Here is a 17566-nt window from a genome sequence, read left to right on the forward strand (position 1 = left end):
TTCTCTTTGTCCTTGACTTTTTGTTTCTCTTTTGTAGATAGGTTCATTTGTGCTATATTTTAGATTCCATGTATATGGTATTTGTCTTTCTGACTTCAGTTAGTATGAGAATCTCTAGTTGCATCCATGTTGCTGCAAATAGCATTATTTTATTTTTTTTATGACTGAATAGCATTCCGTTGTAAATATATATAGACCACACCTTCTTAATCCATTCATCTGTTGATGGACATTTAGGTTGTTTCCATGTCTTGGCTATTGTGAATAGTACTGCAATTAACATGATGAAATGTGTTTCTTTCTTTGGTGTGGTAGCCACAAAAGTTTGAGAGCCTCTAGTTGAGGGGGAATGAATAAGTACATAACCAATACAAATTCGGAGGAGAAGTGCTTTCATAGATTAAACTCCATCAGGGCAGGCACCAGCGCTCAAGTCACTCACTATGACTTCATCACAGCCTGACCTAATGTCTGCTATATAATCAGCCCTCAGTTATTCTTCTCTAATAAATAAATGAATGAGGTGGGCCTAGGATGCCAGAGAGAGCAGTAGAAGGAGGTCAGGTGCTAGCACATTTTGTCCTTACACTTGTATGGCTTCCTCTGAGGGCTGTGGGCTTTGGGAACAAGGTTTGAGGAGGAAAATGATCTGATATGGAATTGAAGCCTGGGCAGAGCCTGAGGGACCTTGAGTGACATCTAGTGGCTTCTTTGACCAAATGGGAGGCACCAGAATCAGAAATCTTCCATTAGGTGGTGTATTATTGGGTAGCTGTTTGCTTTTAAGGGGGACAAAGTGGGCTCCCTTCCTGCATGGCATATATGCTCGTCATCTGTAGATGAGTTACTGTGCTCTTTATTGGTCTGTGCTTTTTTTTTCTGTCTTCGGGCCGCACCCACTGCACATGGAAGTTCCCAGGCTAGAGGTGGAATCAGAGCTGCAGCTGCCGACTATACTACAGCCACAGCCATACCAGATCTGAGCTGTGTCTGTGACCTACACCACAGCTCATGGCAACACTGGATCCTTAACTCACCGAGCAAGGCCTCATCCTTGTGCATACTAGTCGAGTTTGTTACCTCTGAGACATAAAGGGAACTCCCCTGCTCTTTTTTATGTGTTGGCTTTGTCCGAAGGGGCTTTAACATCAGATTAGAAGATCTTGATTAATCTTCGTGCCTTTGTAGTCTGTAACTCAGCACCTAACTTGGCATTTTCAGGTGCGCTTCATGTGTGTAACAAACACCTGCTGTTGGCTGGTGGACGTGTTTTATTCATTCATTCCACCCATGGCCATTGATCAGCTACCACCCATATTAACGATTCTCATCCCTGGCCACACTTTAGAAACACCAAGGGTGTTTTTAATAAATAGAGGATTTGCTATCTCCCACTTGACCCCAACTCCATTCTTACTTAATTAATTGGGGTGGATCCCAGGCTTCTCATACAGATCTGGATATAGATATTTTTTGGCTTCCAAGGAGATTCTGTTATGCAGCTGGGTGAAGATCCACAGCCCCTGTTTGCACAGGCACCCGATGTAATACAGCGTCAGTGTAAAATGGATCTCCCTGCCTCCTAGATCAGTGCTTCTCAAACTGCCTGCGGTGAAGGACCAAGCTTCATGGACCTGTATTTTTGTAAAATATAAATAAAAATAAATTACTAGAAAATTAAATGAGACAACAAAGACATATAACAAAATCCCAGCCCCAGTTGTTCATCAGATTCAACAGAAATTCATTTCTTTGTTAAATGTCTCTCAAAGGTTCTAGTGACTTTATCTGAATTTCTGTACTTGTGAGCTGGTCACACACCATCTGCAGGGTGGTACTTGGTTGTACACTTGGTTGTATTCTAGATGGGGTGGGGCAAGGAGAAAACCAGAAATGCAGGACACACCAGTGGCACTATAGTAACAGGACACAGAAGTTGTTCTTGTGCATTTGAGCAGGAGGCCTGCTGACACCTCAGGCAGAGCCTCATGGGACCACCAGGGCCAAGGGTGGTCTTTGGCTCCCACCCCCTTTTTTTGGTCTTTTTAGGGCTGCACCTGTTGCATATGGAGGTTCCCAGGCTAGGGATCCAGTTGGAGCTGTAGCTACCAGCCTACGCCACAGCTACAGCAATGTGGTATCCCAGCCACATCTGCGGCCTACAGCATAGCTCATGGCAACGCCGGGTCCTCAACCCACTGAGTGAGGTCAGGGATCGAACCCACATCCTCATGGATGCTAGTCAGGTTCATTAACTGCTGAGCCCTGATGGGAACTCCCCCAGAGCCAACCTTTGATCTTATCAGGATACCCACATCATCAGGCACTTAGGGCTACCCACGTGCTAAAATTTTTTAAGAAAATCATAAAGCAAAGATCACTCTCTTTTTATTTTTATCTATTTATTTATTTTCTTTATAGGGCTACACCTCTGGCACATGAAATTTCCCAGGCTAGGGGTCAAATCAGGGCCACAGCTGCCGGCCTACACCACAGCAACTCCAGATCTGAGTTGGGTCTTCAACCTACATAGCAACGCTGTATCCTTAACCCACTGAGCGAGGCCACGGATTGAACCTGTGTCCTCATGGATGCTAGTCGGGCTCATTAATCGCTGAGCTACAACAGGAACTCCGAAGTCACTCTTTTTAAAGCACATGTGCCCTTCCAGGGACCAGACACTGATTTTGCTACAAGGATACCCTCTTTCCAGGATGAACGTTGTTGATGAAAATAACCAGTAAACACTCAATAATAAGAATAGAAAAGAATTTTATTTGAGCCAAACTGAGGACTAGCCTGGAAGCCAGCTTCCCAGGTTACTATGAGAAACTGCTCCCAAGAAGCAGGGTTTTCAGCAGTTTTCTCTTTTGTCAGAACAAAGGATGTTAAACAAGTCAGGGATACATTTATTCGAGGTTTCAAAAAACAGACCAGCATGTGCATGTCCACACATCCAGCATGGACTTGGCACTTGGGAAGGGAGTCTTATCATCAAAGGGGCACCAGCATTGCTGTCCCAGGAAGAGGGGCATTTACTCTTTATTTTTAACATGAATATTCTTTACTTCTGGTCAGTGTGCCCTTTAATAATTAAAGTAGATAAACAACAGATGTTTGATAGGCCACAAAGAGGCTGTTTAAGTTAGCATTAAATTCAAATTACCTTACGTATAAGCCAGAATGACTTCCCTACACTTCAGTATGTTGAGATGTTTTTATTATAGTTGATTTAGAATGTTCTGTCAATTTCTGCTGTACAGCAAAGTGACCCAGTTTCATATGTTTTAGTTTTTCTCATACTATCTTCCATCATGTTCTATCCCAAGAGATTGGATATAGTTCCCTGTGCTCTATAGTAGGACCTCATTGCTTATCCACTCTGAATGTAATAGTTTGCATCTATCAACCCCAAACTCCCAGTCCATCCCACTCCCTCTTCTTTCCCCCTTGGCAACCACAAGTCTGTTCTCCATGTCTGTGAGTCTGTTTCTGTTCTGCAGATAGGTTCATCTGTGCCATATTTTAGATTCCACCTATAAGTGATATCACATGGTATCATGTCTTTCTCTTTCTGACTTACTTCAGTTAGTATGAGAATCTAGTTGCATCCATGTTGCTGCAAATGCCATTATACGTTCTCTTTTATGGCTCAGCAGTATTCCATTGTGTATAGGTAGCACCTTGAAGATGTCTTTTATCCAGGTCCTCCTCGGGCAGGAGATTACTTAGGGAACAGAGAGTGAAGCTTTCCCTGCTCTGCAACAGCACACCCTGACCCAGGATGCAGTGTGCATGCTCATTCCACACAGGCATCTCTCCCTTGGATGGCCTCTGACAGCTGTCACACATCTAGAATATACACCCTGTCCTTCCCACCTCCAGCAGGCAGGTTCAATACACCAGATTAAGTTACCACTTCCTCCAGTTTTAAACCACTTCTGAGGATACCCTGTCACCTTGATTGGACTTGGAGCGATCCCTGGCTTTCCTTGGTAATATATAGGTCAGCTCTTCCCAGCACATGTTTCACCCACAAATGACCTATCCATCATAAGCTGATGGCACCTCCACACCATATTAGATGCAGCCTTTCCCTTCTGCCTCTAATGCCTTGCCTTCCTTTCTCCTGCCAGATTCTTACCTTTTATTTATTTTTATTTTTTGCTTTTAGGGCCACATCCATGGCATATGGAAGTTCCCCAGGCTAGGGGTCGAATCAGAGCTACAGCTGCTGGCCTACACCACAGCCACAGCAACACCAGATCCGAGCTGTGTCTGCGACCTACACCACAGCTCACAGAAATGCTGGATCCTTATTCCACTGAGTGAGGCCAGGGATCAAACCTGCATCCTCATGGATACTAGTTGGGTTCTTACCTTCCTGAGTCATAATGGGAACTCCCATTTCTGCTATTATTAACCTCATGCATTGATGTGGTATATTTGTTACAACTGATGAGCTGATACCGACACATTATTATTAACCGAAGTCCAAGCTTACATTAGGCGTCACTCTTTGTGAGGTGTATTCTCTAGGTTTTGACAAATGCACAGCATTACAGTATCAAACAGAGTAGTTTCTAATAACAGTAGTAGCAGAAATGAATGAAGGGGGTGGAGGGGACGGAGGGTGTGTGGGAACTCTGTGCTTTTTGCTCAGTTTTTCAGTTAACACCAAAGTGCTCTAGAAAATAAAGTCTATTAATTGAAAAAATATAGGCAAAGAAAAAAGACTAGAGGGAAGTACAATAAAGTTTCTGTAAGGCTGTGTAATCCTCTAAGATCCTAGTTAAATTAATTCTCACGTTATAGATGCAAGTTGCTACGGATCAAACACTGTCTCCTCTGCTTACTGCTCAGGCATGTTACTTCCATACAATGCTTAGAACATAGTCTTATTATCTTTGGAAAAGTAGAACTGTGATGATTTTAATTTGCTCATATTTGCTAATATTTCTCCAATAAATATGCATTATGTTGATACCTGTGGAAAACTATGTGTACATGTTATACATTATGTATCTGAAAAAAATACATCTATTTCTATATTTTGTATCAGCTTGACATAAAACAACAAAAATTGATTCTCTCACAGCTTCTCTGGGTCAGGAATCTGAAAGTGGGCTGCTGTCACGGAATGCTGAAGGCTTGAGGGGAGCTGGAGGTCCATTTCCAAGATGGTTCATTCGAGGGGCTGGCTGCTTGGTGTTGTGAACCTCTCCATAGCGCTCATCTCGTGAACCTCTCCGTAGCGCTGTGCGGGCGTCTTCACAATGTGAGGGCTGGCTTCCCCCAGAACGAGGCATCTCAAGAGAGCAGCGCAGAAGCCCCCATAATTTTTATGGCCTAGCATCCGGAGTCACTTGTCATCTTTTCACAATATCCCACTGATTGCACAGGTCAGTCCTATCTGGTGTAGAAGGGAACTGATACAAGGGGGTAAGGCCAAGAGGCAAAGACTGGGGACCATCTTGAAGCCTGGCTACCATGTATATGTATATGTGTATATATTATCTATCTATCTATCTGTCTATCTATCTGTCTGTCTATCTATCTATCTATCTATCTATCTATCTATCTAATTTCTATCTACCTACCTACGTACCTACCTATATTTCTATATATATTTCTATGTGTCTGTGTCTGTGTGGTGTGTTTGTGTTTTTCTGCCAGCTGAAGCATTACCCTACTGTCACTGCATGCACATTCTTTCTTTTTTTTTTTGTCTTTTTTTGCTATTTCTTGGGCCGCCCCTGCGGCATATGGAGGTTTCCAGGCTAGGGGTCCAATCGGAGCCATAGCCACCGGCCTACGCCAGAGCCACAGCAACGCGGGATCCGAAGCCGCGTCTGCAACCTACACCACAGCTCACGGCAACGCCGGATCGTTAACCCACTGAGCAAGGACAGGGACCGAACCCGCAACCTCATGGTTTCTAGTCGGATTCGTTAACCACTGCGCCACGACGGGAACTCCTTTTTTTTTTTTTTTTTTTTTTTTCTTTTTAGGGCCACACCTGCTGCATATGGACGTTCCCAGGCTAAGGGTCAAATCAGAGCTGCAGCTTCCAGCCTATATACCAGTCACAGCAATGCCAGATCCAAGTCACATCTGTGACCTACACCACAGCTCAGGGCAATGCCGGATCCTTAAGCCATTGAGCAAGGCCAGGGATCAAACCCACATCCTCATGGATAGTAGTCAGATTCTTAACCTGCTGAGCCACAATGGGAACTCCTGCATGCACATTCTTGTTCTGTTTATTCCATCAAAGCAAGCCCTGGCTCTCAGCTCCCTTTTGGCTGCCTGTTTCTTGATTTTAGCAACCTCTTCCTTCCTTTTCTTCCTTCCTTCCTTCCTTCCTTTCTTCCCCCTTTCCCTCCACCTTCCCATTCTTCAGGAGATACTGCCACACTTTTAAGTACTCAGTGAATTACCTCTGTCCACCCTCTGACCCTATTCTCCTCCTCTGCTCCCTGCTCTCCTTTAGAGCCCCTAACACTGACTCTATGTACCCGACTGGCTCACCTTTCACAAGAGAATCTAAAGCTTCCATCTGCGCTACAGCTCTGATTCAACCCCCAGACTTTTTATGTGCAGCTCTAAAAAGACAAAACAAAAACAAAACCAAAAAACATTATAAAGCTGTATTCCTGAACACCCCAGGCCTGCCTATTCCCAGATACCCTCAAGCTCTGATCCCTATCACACTCTCCACCGCATCTTGTCAAATACATCCCCCTTCTGTGCCGGTCCTGGGAAAGCCCAAGCTTGCTGCAGATCTCTTGTCGCACTAGTACATCAGCCAGCCTTGTCCCAGCAAACAGGCAGCTGAGTCTGGTGTGGTACTCAGCATAATATCTGGGAAATCAGAGAAAAACACACCAGAACAGCTCAAGAGGGACCAATTAGCTTTTTGCAAATCCAGCATAGACCAAAGAGCCTAATGTTTTTTTCTGAGTTTTTCATTCCCCTAAAACTAAACCCCTGAAGATAAATAAAAACTCAGCCTGGGTAGTTTAGCTCAGTCATTAACAAGAGACCACTAACAATTACACGGTCTATAAGTAATAGATGGGCTTATAAAGAGGAACACAGTGGAAATGCATCTGACTAATATCCATGAGGATGTGGGTTCCATTCCTGGCCTTGCTCAGTGGGTTAAGGATCCGGCGTTGCCTTGAGTGGTGTAGGTTGAAGACAAAACTCAGAACCCATGTTGCTGTGGCTACGGTGTAGGATGTCAACTATAGCTCTGATTCGACCCCTAGCCTGGGAACTTCCATATGCCTTGAGTACAGCCCTAAAAAAGCAAAAAAGAAAAAGAAAAAAATCAGTTAATATTATATATATAGTGGATAAACAAGGTCCTACTGTACAGCACAGGGAACTCTATTCAATATCGTGTGATTAAACCATCACAAAGAGAAAGTGAAAAAGAATGGGTATATATGTATACCTGAAGCAATGTGCTACGCAGCAGAAATGAACACAGTTGTAAACAACTGTACTTCAATAAAATACATATTTAAAAATCACAGTTAATAAACCCTAACCCAGGGTAACCTTTCAGTAAATGAATAGTCCGTGCTTCATGAGTCCTCAGTAATTTTGGAGCATCCTGAAGGGTTGTGATCGCTCCATCAATCGCCTACACAACAGCTTTTGTCCCCTTCTTTTGGCTAACAACCCAATTTTATGGTGTGGCAATTTGCCCGGCCCCATAGTATATGTCCTGATTGTTCAAAGGCAATTGATGCAATGCTGTTTCCCTTCTCCAGTAACTAGTCTGGTGTGTGGAGGTTGGGGGTAGGCAGATATTGGAGGAAATTTGCTGAGAGCATCTGGAAAGGTTTCCTCCTCTTCCCTGACCTCCCAAAAGGAGGGGAAAATGGGGACAAAGCCAATTTTCCACCCTTCCTCCTCCACTCTGTTTAGGGCTTAAAATAAGTTGAAAGGAAGCCCAACAAAGTTGTGATTTTCCCAGCAATGATTCCTTGGATGCATCCTTAGAAAATTCAAACTGAAAATTATATCAAAAGGCAAGTTTTTGGAGTTAGGGATCTGGCATTGTCACCACAGAGGCTCAGGTCGCTGCTGTGGCATAGATTCAATTCCTGGCCTGGGAACTTCCACATGCTGCATATGCGGCCAAAAACCAAATGAAGACATTTTTAACAGTATGGAGGGTCCTCAAAAGACTAAAAATAGAACTACCACATGATCCAGAAATTCCACAGCTGGGTAGCTATCTGAAGAAAGTGAAAATGCCAACGTGAAAAGATACATCCACCTCAGTGTTCAGAGTGGCACTGTTTACAATATCGAGACGTGGAAGCAATCTTGGTGTCCATAGACAGAGGAGTGAATAAAGAAGATGTCTTTATATATGTAAAGACAATGGAATATTACTCAGCCATAAAAAGAATGGAATTCTGTTTTTATTTATTTTTTTATTTTTTTGTCTTTTTACTATTTCTTTGGGCCGCTCCTGCAGCATATGGAGGTTCCCAGGCTAGGGGTCCAATCGGAGCTGTAGCTGCCAGCCTACGCCAGAGCCAGAGCAACGCAGGATCCGAGCCGTGTCTGTAACCTACACCACAGCTCACAGCAACGCCGGATCGTTAACCCACTGAGCAAGGGCAGGGATCGAACCTGCAACCTCATGGTTCCTAGTCGGATTCGTTAACCACTGCGCCATGACGGGAACTCCGGAATTCTGTTTTTAAATGTTCCTGCTTTGCAGGCATCCTAAGCAGATTTTAGTTAGCTTGTTAGACTAACACGGACCTTGAGCATCATTACTTACTTGTATGAGCCTCAGCTTCCTCATTGGTATCCTGGAGGTGAAAGCAGGTACTAAGTGAGCTGAGCTGAGGACTGAGTTAGCACGTGGAAAGTGCCTAGTACAGAAGTGACAGTGCCCGGCTTCTACTGTCATGTGAGTTCTTTACACACATCATCACTCTCCCTTCAGCTTCTCCCCTAGGGAAGGTGCTGCTCACCCTCTCTAGGAGAACTTGGAAGGGCCACGGCCATGGGTAGATTGCTGAGAGCCAGCACCCTCCACAGAGACCTGTAGGTGATGCAGATTCCACCCTTCATGGCTCTAGGTCATCCACTGGCTGCTGGCTCCATGATCCCTTTCTTTCAGCTCAACCACAGCTGCTCACCTAGGCTCATCCCCCCTCCACTTGCTTGATTGACTGACCACATTCCCAGACTGTCCTGGGCTGCCAGCTTCTTGAGCCCACAGATGCAGCGCTCAGGCCTTGTATTCCCTCTGGCACCAGGCCTGAGGCAGCTCAGTTTCCCTAGCCCTGCTCCCAGCTTTGGCCCTGCCCACTACCCAGTCAACCAGATTTTCCTGGGCCCGTGTTATAGCAGGTGCCAGGGACCCGGTTCCCTTTCCCACCAAAAGCCACAAAATAAACCCTGTGGTCAGTAGGGAACATCAACCGAATCCATCCCCTTAGATACTAGGACATTCCTTCCGGGGAGAGGATGGGGTGTCACTATCTGGCTATCTGTCTTTCATGCTCAGCCTAAAAAAGCAGTATTGAGCCATGAGGATAATGTGTTCTTTGCACTAAGACAATGATGCAAATCCCAGCTTCCACTCTAACAGCAATCTGAATTTGAGGGAGCTGTGTCACCTTTTTAATCATAAAAATGACAATAACAGTGCCAAAATGTATTGATTGCCAATTTCTCTGCTACACACACACACACACACACACACACACACACACACACACACATTTTCTTTTTACAGCCACACCTGCGGCATGTGGAAGTTCCCAGGCTAGGGGCCAAATCGGAGCTGCAGCTGCTGGCCACGGCCACAGCCAGAGCAAAACGCCAGATCCTTAACCCACTGAGGGAGGCCAGGGATTGAACCGGCATCCTCACAGAGACTGTGTCGGGTTCTTATCCTGCTAAACCACAACGGGAACTCCCACTTTACAATATTATCTCAAGCCAATTAACTTGGTAATCCCAGTTACCCTATAATTGAGAATTTAGTGTCCTCCCTGTATTACAGAGGAAGAGCCCAAGACTTAAAGACTTGTGTAACTTGCCCAGAGTCACAACTAGTGCGTGGAGGAGATGGATCTGCTTGATTCTGGAGTCCAGACTCTGGGACATAATTTCCTTACCTGTGAAATGTGCACAATAATAGTAATCTCATAGAACTGATCAAGAATAAGACCTAACTCCTATAAGACCCCTGATAGATGCTCAAGAAGGCAAGTTCCTTCCTGCTATCTTCTCTTCTAAAGGAATCAACATGGACCATTACGGCAATAGGCTCTCAGTAAAGATTTGTCTCCAAGGAACTCATTAACTGATGAACCCACCAGCAATGAGGAACCACTACTGTCACCTTCGAGGCCCTTGATCGGCCTTTTGAATGAGTTCCCATGGATGTCAGTCACTTTCAACTCAGTGCACTAGACATTCAGAAACACCAAAGGCTGTTTCTACCTTCCATCACTCGGATACCAGGTGTTGGGGTTTTCTCCCAAACACCCTAGTCTTCACCTCTCTGGACACCCACTGGGTGTCCTACCATTTACATCAATTCTGATGGAGTTCCTGTTGTGGCTCAGTGGGTTAAGAACCCCACGTAGTGTCCATGAGGATTCAGGGTCAATCCCTGGCCTCGCTCAGTGGGTGGGTCACAGATGTGGTTCGGATCTGGCGTTGCTGTTGACTGTGGTGTAGGCTGGTAGCTGCAGCTCTGATTTGACCCCTAGCCTGGGAACTTCCATGTACTGCAAGTGCAGTCCTGAAAAAGACCAAATAAATAAATATGATTCAATCAATCAATCAATCAATTCTGACACGAACAACCTAGAGTTAGTGTCTGACCCCACCAGTGAAGGGCTCAGCAGCTCCAGACTATGCCACCTTCAGATGCCAACTGTAAGTCACCAGCTTTCTGTGCTGCTGACCTATGCTGCTATAAATAGAGGGTCCCATGATTCTGTCCTTGGCCTTGATAATTTGCTAGGACGTCTCACAGAACTCAGGCAAAGAGTCCACTTACTATAGCCAGTTTCCGATAAAGGTTACAGCTCAGGAAAAGCTGAATGGAGGTGGTGCACAGGGTAAGATGGGGCGGGGAGGGGGGAGATGGAGCTCCTGTGCTCTCTCCAGACCGACCACCCTTCCAGCACCTTGATGTGCCTGCCAACCTGGAAGCTCCTGGACCCTGGGGTTTAAGGGTTCTTAGGAACCCTGGAGGTCTAGGGGTGGGTCTGAAAGTTCTAACCCTGTAATCCTTGGTTGGTAACCCAGGCCCCCATCCTGAATTATCTAGGAGCCCCCCAGCCAAGAGTCATCTCATTGGTATACCACAGGCATCCTCCATCACTCAGGAAATTCCAGGCGTTCTAGAAGCTCCTGTGCCACGAACCAGGGACAAAGGCCAAATATATGTGCCTCATTTTATCACAGCATCCCACAGCAGCACAGCTGTTGAGAATAGCGTCTGTCAAAAACACACCTAGACTTGGAGGATGACCAGTATTAGCGCAGGCAGGACGAAGATGGTTTAGCCAAGTCTTGGGGGCAGGGGTGGAGGGAGGAGGGGACCTTAGATACCAATCTCGGGTGTGAAGTTCCTCAGAGCTGACTCAAGTCTGTAATTTAGAACCACACATAAAAATTGCTTTTTTGAGAAAGGCTCAAAATTACTTACACGAAACTTCTTTCTCTCCATAATGTGATTGCAAAATACTCCCAGACCCACCCACAGGCCAGTTTCCTTGTTCCTTACAACTGTTTAGAAGTTTGCTCCCCTCCCCACCCCCTCATTCATGCCTTTCCTGGCACTGTTAAGAATAGCATAATTTGGAGTGGGTTTTTTTCCCCCCTCTTTTGGTCTCTGTAAATGATCTGTGGATGTATTTCATTCCAGATGTTTTTCCCCAACCTGTCTTTCCTAAGAAACCCAGAATTATTTTTAAACATAATTTGGGGGCTTCCAAATAAAACAAATAGCCTAACTGCTTGTGGGTTCCTAAGTTACAAGTCCTTGCATGGTGGTGGGGAGAAGAAAAGACGGAGGCCAACAGGGCCAGCTCTGGGGATGGACCAAGAGGCCTCTGGGGCTGACTCTATAGCCTGCTTTCCCTTTCTCTCTTTTCCACTTCTTGGGCAGTGTAATGGATGGAATGTCTATGTCTCCCCAAGGCCCGAATTCACATGTTGAAACCCTGATCCCCTATGTGACTGTTTTTGGAGATGGGTCCTCTAAGGAGGTCATCAGGGCAAAATGAGGTTCTAAGGGTGGGGCCCTGATCCCACAGGATTTGTGTCCTTACACGAAAAGACAGCAAAGAGCTTGCTGTCTCTGTCCATACACATGCAGAGGAAAGGCCATGCATGGGACAATAAAGTGGTCATCTCTAAGCCAGGAAGAGAGCTCTTATCAGGAACCGTGGGAGTTCCCACTGTGTCTCAGCTGGTTACGAACCTGACTAGTATCCCCGAGGAGGCAGGTTCGATCCCTGGCCTTGCCTAGTGGGTTAAGGATCCAGCATTGCCATGAGCTGTGGTATAGGTTGCAGACACGGCTTGGATCTGGCGTTGCTGTGGCTGTGGTGTATGCCAGCAGTTGTAGCTCCTATTTGACCCCTGGCCCAGGAACCTACATATGCTGCAAATGCAGCCCTAAAAAATGGCAAAAAAAAAAAAAAGTTTTTTTTTTTTTTTAAATTATAAAGGTAACATGTGCTCATAGTTGTGCTGTTATTGTTAATGGAAAAGTTAGAGATTTTAAATGAAAGGCAGAAAGTCTCGCTTTCTTTTATTTTTAATTAAAGTAGAGTTGATTTACAATGTTGTGCCAATTTCTGCGGTATAGCAAAATGGCCCAGTTTTACATATATACACATTTTTATTCTCAAATTACCCCCATCATGGTCTATTCCAAGAGACTGGACACAGTTCCCTGTGCTGTGCAATAGGACCGCCTTGCTTATCATTCTAAATGGAATAGTTTGCATCTACTAACCCCAAACTCCCTGTCCATCCCACTCCCTCCTCACTATCTTAATCCCACTCCTCAGAACCAAAGACTGTTCACTCTTTTATGTATCTCTTTTCAAAAGTTATCTACGTGCATGCTATATCATACATACTCATTTTGTATACAAACCTAATCAAATGATCACACTTGCTCTTTTTATTTCCAGGAAATTGTGGAGAACTTTTCACATCGCTACAAAGTCAGTGACCTCATTTTCCCCTATGAGCACTGAGCAGCACCATGGGGTGGACTTCACACGGCAGTTCTGTGAAGCTCAGATGCTGGGGAGAGCCTGTTGGAGAGACGGCTCTTCTCTGGGAGGGAGGCTGGGTCATTGTCCTCCAGGATGTCCTCTAACTTCAAGATCTCTTAAGAAATGGATCTTGGAGTTCCCTGGTGGCTAAGCAGGTTAAGGATCTGGCATTGTCACTGCAGCAGCTCATGTTGCTGCTGTGGGGTGGATTCGATCCCTGGCTTAGGAACTCCCCCATGCTGTGAGGGTGGCAGAAAGAAAGGAGGGAGGGAAGGAAGGAAGGAAGAAATGTATTTTTTTGAAGGGAAGCTTTCCTCTCAATTGTACCAAGAGTGGCTGCCTGCTTGTGTGAAGATGCCTTGGTAGAGACCTAGGTCTTCTGTGGCATTCCTTGGCATCCTTTTCCCCCCAGAAGCTAATCTGACAATCGTCTGAAAGGTAACACGTCGCATCACAGCACTGAGCGAGCACCAGAGCGTCACTCCCACTCCCACCCCCCACCACACTGAGGAAAGTCTTTGGAAATTTTGGGAAGATATACCCTCTGGAGGAGAACTTCAGGTCCATCCTGGCCCTTTGGGGCTTCATTCACTGGAGGGTGGGCCTCGGGACACGCCAGGGGACTGTGGAAGGTGAGGTGTACCTGGACCATCCCTCATGAGGAACAGAGGAAGGAGCCAGCAAATCTCAAGGGGAACATTCTAGAACGAACCTGCAACTTCACAGAGACAGACTAGAGAAAATGTGTCATTTGATTTCTTAGATAATTAAACTAATAATCTATTCTCCACTGTGGAAGGGGGTTACCTTCTGAATTGGGGGGGGCGGCTATTTCATCATCCTTTCCAGTGTGGCAATGCTGTGGAGAGAAGCCCCCTGTAGTCCTGATTCTGTCACTACCTTAGTGTAAAAAGTGAGATAAGTCTTTTAACAGAACTGGGTACCAGTTTCCTTATCTATAAAAAAGAAATGAGTAAACTAGATGATTTTTTTTTTTTTTTTTTTTGGCCAAGCCCATGGCATGTGGAATTTTCCAGGCCAGGGATTGAATCCACACCACAGCAGTGACAGTGCCAGATCCTTTGTCTGTTGAGCCACCGGGGAACTACAGTTAGATGATTTTTTTAAAAAAAAACAGCTGCACTTGCAGCATATGGAAGTTCCTGGGCCATGGGCTGAATCAGAGCTGCAACTGCTGGCTACACCACAACCATGGTAATATGAATCCGCGCCATATCTTCAACCTACACTGCAGCTTGTGACAACGCTGGATCCTTGACCCACTGAGCAAGGCCAGGGATGGAACCCACATGCACATGGACACTAGTTGGATTGAACCTGCATCCTCACAAAGACAAAGTCAGGTTCTTAACCTGCTGAGCCACAATGGGAACTCCAGTTAGATAATTTTAAGGTCCTTTCTGGCTTAAAAACTTGAGATTCCATGGCTATGACTATGCATAACCATATAAGAAGTTTTTAAAGGAGTTCCCGTCGTGGCTTGGTGCTTAACGAATCCGACTAGGAACCATGAGGTTGAGGGTTCCATCCCTGGCCTTGCTCAGTGGGTTAAGGATCCAGGTTGCCGTGAGCTGTGGTGTAGGTGGCAGATGCGGCTTGGATCCTGCATTTCTATGGCTGTGATGTAGGCCGGTGTCTACAGCTCCAATTCGACTCCTAGCCTGGGAACCTCCATATGCCGCGGGAAGAAATCACAGAATAAGTTTATCCAGGTGCTAAGTAGCCACAATGACAAAGGGTCACCACAGGCTCCTCCACCTGCTACCACCAGCTGAGTGACTGGAGGAAGGGGGCAGTGTTCATCTCTGGGACAGCTGTGTGGATCCAGTGGGAGCATATGTGAGTCCTCAGCCCAGGGCCTGAATGCTGCCCACCCCTGCCTCCCCACCCCCCGGCCGCAGAGCCATGTTCCTCGGAGCCTAACCTGTGCTTAGGTGACAGGTTCCAGGTGTTGTCCTGTGGGGAGGGGTGAGATAGTGGGGGATGGGGCCTGGGACAGGACAGATCACTTTGTCACCTCTTGGTTTCCGCAACTTTGAGAACCTTGGAATTTAGTTTCCCTGGAGGGTGGGGGTCGGGGGGGTTGTGTGGAAGGCATTTCAGGCACTTTAGAAGCTTATGGAGGTTCCCTTGAGACACCCTGGGAGCTCTCCAAAAATCTCCAGTGGAATCCACATGGGGGAGAGCTGGAGGCCCTGTGTCAGCAGGTGGGAGGCATGAGCTCTGACATCTTTAATGTGGATTCATCTGTCCTCTGGCCACTGGGGCTTGAGAGAAGGTGGGACATACACACATCCTGCTGTGGATTGTCATCACTTCCCTCTGAGGTCAGCAGAGTGAGCAGGAGGAGGCCCCGTTTCTCCCAGAGGAAGAAAGTGATGCTAATCAACTAAAATAGTCTCGCCGAGGCTGGGAGGTCCTGTTGTTACTCAGCGGTAACGAACCCAACTAGTATCCATGGGATGCAGGTTAAGGTTAAGGTTGCCCTGGGCTGTGGCAGAGATTGTAGACGAGGCTCAGATCTGGTGTTGCTGTGGCTGGGGCATAGGCCAGCAGCTGCAACTCCAATTTAACCCCAAGCCTGGGAATTTCCATATACCATGGGTGTGGCCCTAAAAAGGGAAAAAAAAAAAAAAGTTTACTGAGGCCACTCAGCTGGGGCCCAAGGGGTTTGTTTTCCTGATCCTGAGCTCAGCATCCTTTCCACCATCCGCAGCTCTTTCCTGGGCTGGTACCTCCATTCTTAGAACACCTGGATATTCTTAGCTAACAATGGGCGACATAAATAAATGCAGGGCCATTTCCGCACAGATCCACCACAGATGGCAGAGGCCTTGCTCTGAATGCAGCGCCTGAAAAGGCGTTTTCACAGAACAGAAAGAGCGACCGCATTCATCCTCACCGAGTAGCAGCGGAAACTGGCTTCGCAGGGGACAGAAGCTACCTCAGGGAAGATGGGCAGCTCAGGCTTGCTGTCAGGGGACCCCTGTGTTGGGAAGTCAGGCCTGCCATCTCAGGGCCCATGCAGAGGGCTTCAGCCGTGCCAGGGAACAGGTGCTTTACTCAGTCCCCCAGGGAGAGCGCCGTCTGCTGCCGTCCACCAGCAGAGATGGGCCTGAAGCCCTGAGTGCTTTATTAGGTGCTGGGATCTTGGCCCTGCGGCCCAGGCCAGGGTGGGGGAGGGGTGGTGCCCGGCCCGGAAGACAGGCCTGGAATTCTCCATGCATTTACTGAGCCAAGGCCAAGGATCAAAAATAGATCCTGGAAGAAAGAAGAGGTCAGAGGCTGAGAGAGGCTGCTTCCTGGGTCAGGCTGGGAGGTGGTAGGACTGGGGTCCCAGGGGACGGGGTGCCAGGGGACAGTGTCCCGAGCCAACAGGGACAGTGTCCCGAGCCAACAGGGACAAGGATTAAAGTGCAGAGCCCCTCTATCAGGACTCTAGTGCCTAGGAGAGGGGAGGTGATCAATGACTGTTGGTTGAATTTGTTACTTTCATAGTTGCGCAGCCAAGGAGGCTTCGGGGAAGGTGGCTCCTTTGTTGTTGTTGTTGTTGTTGTTTTCTCTTTTAAAGCTGCACCTGCAGCATGTGGAGGCTGTGGCAGGCAGAGTGGGGCAGGAATATTATGTGGCTGAGCCCTTTTGGGGTCCCTCCAACCCCAGTGTTGGGGCTTCTCTGCCTCTGAGCCTGAGTGGCCTTCCCTGCACTGTTCACTCTGCCACGGGGGAAATCAGGTGTCTCACCAAGTCTGCAAGCCACCCCCCGCCCCAGTACCCCCATCATCCCGGCTCCATGGATGATGGTACCCGGACCAGCCTTCCTTGGGCAGCCAGCCAAAAAAGGGCAAGGTGGATGCTGGCCTAATGCGATGAAGGTTTAGCTCACAAACAGGCTAGAAAGCCTGTTTTAAAGGAAGGGGGGTGGGTGGGGAAAGAAAGATGAATTTGTCCATTTGCTTAGAAAACTAACAGGTTGATGTGAATTGATTTGTTTAGCGATTAACCTTTAGAAACCAATCTGCATGTGGAAGGAGCAGTGTGTCCATTCAGTAACTTGAACAGATTGCCAATTCATGCAAGTCGGTGACAGTTTTTGCAGTGATAGGCACTCAGTCTGAGGTCCAGGCAGCTTTGTGTGTATATGGTGCGTGACCTTGGTTGGCTGCTCTCTTGTTGGGAGGTGACAGAAGCTGCTGAAGCACCGTTCCAGTCCCTGGCCCCCACCTGGGCTGCTCTCTCTGAGTCCGGCTGGG

This window comes from Sus scrofa, chromosome 15, assembly GCF_000003025.6.
Source record: "Sus scrofa isolate TJ Tabasco breed Duroc chromosome 15, Sscrofa11.1, whole genome shotgun sequence".
Taxonomy (NCBI): Eukaryota; Metazoa; Chordata; class Mammalia; order Artiodactyla; family Suidae; genus Sus; species Sus scrofa.